Consider the following 4,037-nt stretch of genomic DNA (forward strand, 5'->3'; position numbering starts at 1 on the left):
TATTGGCCTTGTGCAGTGTTTACTGAACTAGAGAAAAAACATTTTCTGGACAAGTTAACAGATGTACCACAGAAAAAAAGTTTCTTAAGTTGGACAGAGATGATAAGTACTGTATAATATATTTTCCCTGGTGCAGATTTACAAAGCCCATTCATACAGAAAGTCTTTATAAGAAAGAAACACTTAAATATTTTTTTCATCCAACTCTCTCATACCTGTTGATATGCTATTGACTGTAAGAGAAAATACTATTGTTTGGAGAAAGACATTGGATTTAAAAACAGATGAAACTGGAGCCAATTATACAGAGTGAAGTAAGCCAGAAAGAAAAACACCAATACAGTATACTAACACATATACATGGAATTTAGGAAGATGGCAATGACGACCCTGTATGCAAGATAGGAAAAAAGACACAGATGTGTATAACGGACTTTTGGACTCAGAGGGAGAGGGAGAGGGAGAGGGTAGGATGATTTGGGAGAATGGGAATTCTAACATGTATACTATCATGTAAGAATTGAATCGCCAGTCCATGTCTGACGTAGGGTGCAGCATGTTTGGGGCTGGTGCATGGGGATGACCCAGAGAGATGTTGTGGGGAGGGAGGTGGGAGGGGGGGTCATGTTTGGGAATGCATGTAAGAATTAAAGATTTTAAAATTTAAAAAAAACAAACAAACAGATAGCCTGTGTTCTAGCTCTGTGAACTGATATGTCACATAATCTCTGAAAATTACTCCCTTCGGTTCAGTTCATTCGCTCAGTCATGTCCGACTCTTTGCGACCCCATGAATTGCAGCACACCAGGCCTCCCTGACCATCACTTTAGTATGAAGGAAAGAGCTATTTACATCTGCATAGTAAAAAAACTACTAAGTAGTTTTACTATTATAAGGTAGAAATAAAGAATATATGTACAATTACTATATATAGTTTTAGTCTGTTTGGGCTGCATAAGAAACTATTCAATACTGTAGATTGGGTGACTGAGCAACAAACATTTATTTCTTATAGTTCTGGAGTCTGGGATATCCAAGATCAAGGAGGAAGCAGATTCCATGTTTGGAGAGCACCTGCTCCCTGGTTCATAGACAATTCCTGACAGGGCAAGAGTAAGGGAGCTCTCTGGAGTCTCTTTCATAAGAACACTCATCCCACTCATGAGAGTTTCAACCTTATAATCTAAGCACAAAGGGCTCCACCACCTAATACCATCACACCTGTGTGTAGGATTTCAACATGTTTATTTGGGGAGGAAACAAATATTTAATCTATAACTGAAAGATAATGATGTGTTAGCAAAAGGAGCTTGACTAGTTGAATACCAATTTACTTGTGTTTTATTCTAAAAATGTTTTATCTGTTGATGGTGAGAAATATTGTCTTGTTGTTCAGTTGCTAACTCATGTCCTACTCTTTGTGACTCCATGGACTACAGCAAGACAGGCTCCTCTGTCCTCCATTATCGCCTGGAGTTTGCTCAAATTTGTGTCCATTGAGTCAGTGATGCTATCTAAACATCTAATCTTCAGTCTCCTTCTTCTCCTCTTGCCCTCAATATTTCCCAGGGTCTTTTCCAATGAGTCAGCTCTTCACATCAGGTGGCCAAAGTTTTTCAGCTTCAGCATCAGTCCTTCCAACGAATATTCAGGCTTGATTTCCTTTAGAATTGACTGACTTGATCTCCTTGCTGCCTAAGGGACTCTCAAGAGTCTTCCCAGCACCACAAATTGAAAACATCAATTTTTCAGTGCTCAGCCTTCTTTAGGGGCTTCCCCAGTGGCTCAGAGGTTAAAGCGTCTGCCTGCAATGCAGGAGACCTGGGTTCGATCCCTGGGTGGGGAAGATCCCCTGGAGAAGGAAATGGCAACCCACTCCAGTATTTTTGCCTGGAGAATCCCATGGGCAGAGGAGCCTGGTGGGCTACAGTCCACGGGGTCACAAAGAGTTGGACACGACTGAGCGACTTCACTTTCACTTTCTTTCACTTTCAGCCTTCTTTATGGTTCAACTCTCACATCCACACATGTCTATTGGAAAAATAGCTTTGACTATACGGAACTCTGTCAGTAAAGTGATGTCTCTGCTTTTTATTATGCTGTCTAGTTTTGTCATGTTTCCTTCCAAGGAGCAAGTGTCTATTAATTTCATAGCTGCAGTCACTGTCTGCAATGATTCTGAAGCCCAAGAAAATAAAGTTTCTCACTGTTTCCATTTTTTCTCCATTTATTTGCCATGAAGTGATGGCACCAGATGCCATGATCTTAGCATTTTAAAAGTTGATTTTCAAACCAGATTTTCCACTCTCCTCTTTCACCCTCATCAAGAGATTTTAGTTCCTCTTTGCTTTCTTCCATTAGAGTGATATAATCTGCATAGCTGAGGTTATTGATATTTCTCTTGGCAATCTTGATTTCAGCTTTTGATTCATCCATACTGGCATTTTACGTGATGTACTCTGCACAGAAGTTAAATAAGTAGGGTGACAATGTACAGCCTTGACGTACCCATTTTCCAATTTTTGAACCAGTCAGTTGTTCCATGTCCAGTTCTAACTGTTGCTTCTTGACACGGATACAGGTTTCTCGTGATCTGAGCTCAATCAGCTCCAGGTCTTGGTTTTCCTGACTGTATAGAGCTTCTCCATCATCTTTGGCCACAAAAAATATAATCAATCTGATTTTGGTATTGACCACCTGATGAGGTCCATGTGTAGAGTCTCTCTTGGCTTACTGGAATACGGTGTTTGCTATGACTAGTGTGTCCCCTTGACAAAACTCTGTTAGCCTTTGCCCTGCTTCATTTTGTACTCCAGGGTCAAATTTGCCTGTTACTCCAGGTATCTTTTGACTTCCTACTTTTGCATTCCAATCCCCTATGATGAAGAGCATATCTTTTTTCAGTGTTAGTTCTAGAAGGTCTTGTAGGTCTTCATAGAACCAGTCAGCTTCAGCTTCTTTGGCATTAGATGTTGGGGCATAGAGTTGGATTACTGTGATGCTGAATGGTTTGCCTTGGAAATGAACCAAGATCATTCTGTCATTTTTGAGAGCGCACCCAAGTACTGCATTTCAAACTGTTTTGCTGAGTATGAGGGCTACTTCATTTTTCTAAGGGATTCTTGCCCACAGTAGTAGATATAATGGTCATCTGAATTAAATTCACCCGTTCCTGTTTATTTCAGTTCACTGATTCCTAAGATGTTGATATTCACTCTTGCCATCTTCTGCTAGACCACCTCTAATTTATCTTGACTCATGTACCTAATATTCCAGGTTCCTATGCAATATTATTCTTTACACCTTGGATTTTATTTTCACCAGTAGACACATCCACAGATGAGTGTTGCTCCTGCCTTGGCTCAGCCACTTCATTGTTGCTGGTGGTGGTTTAGTTGCTAAGTCGTGTCCAACACTTTTGCAACCCCATGGACTGTAGCCCACCAGGCTCCTCTGTCTATTGGATTTTCCAGGCAGAATACTGTAGTGGTTTGCCATTTCCTTCTCCAGGGGATCTTCCCAACCCAAGGGTCAAGCCTGAGTCTCCTGCACTGCAGGAAGATTCATTACTGACTAGGCTACCAGGGAAGCATATTTTTACTGAAGCTATTAGTAATTGCCCTCTGCTCTTCCCCAGTAGCATACTGGGCACCTTCCAACTTAAGGGGCTCATCTTTCAGTGTCATATCTTTTTGCCTTTTCATACTGTCAATGGAGTTCTCCAGGCAAGAATACTAGAGTGGGTTGTCATTTCCTTCACCTGTGGACTACATTTTGTCAGAACTCTTCAGTATGACCCATACATCTTTGGTGGCCCTGTATGGCATGGCTCATAGCTTCACTGAGTAATGCAAGCCCTTTAGCCATGACAAGGGGGTGAGAAATATGCGTAGTCATGAAATTTCATGAATCAAATATTATAATCTTACATATGATTTAGAAACAAAAGCAAGGAAAACAAAACAGTATACATGAATACAAAATCTTAATACTAGTATAAGGAAGAGAAAATTAAGTAGAGAAAGGAAGCGAGGAT

At 40.6% G+C, this 4,037-nt stretch overlaps 1 non-coding gene across 1 annotated transcript; it reads left to right on the plus strand.

Annotated features, from left to right (window-relative positions):
* The first annotated feature begins 1,775 nt into the window (after positions 1-1,775).
* TRNAC-GCA (transfer RNA cysteine (anticodon GCA)) lies at positions 1,776-1,847 on the plus strand. The gene has a single exon. It is a non-coding gene; the product is annotated as a tRNA-Cys (tRNA).
* The last annotated feature ends 2,190 nt before the right edge of the window (positions 1,848-4,037 follow it).

Source organism: Ovis aries, chromosome X, assembly GCF_016772045.2.
Source record: "Ovis aries strain OAR_USU_Benz2616 breed Rambouillet chromosome X, ARS-UI_Ramb_v3.0, whole genome shotgun sequence".
NCBI lineage: Eukaryota > Metazoa > Chordata > Mammalia > Artiodactyla > Bovidae > Ovis > Ovis aries.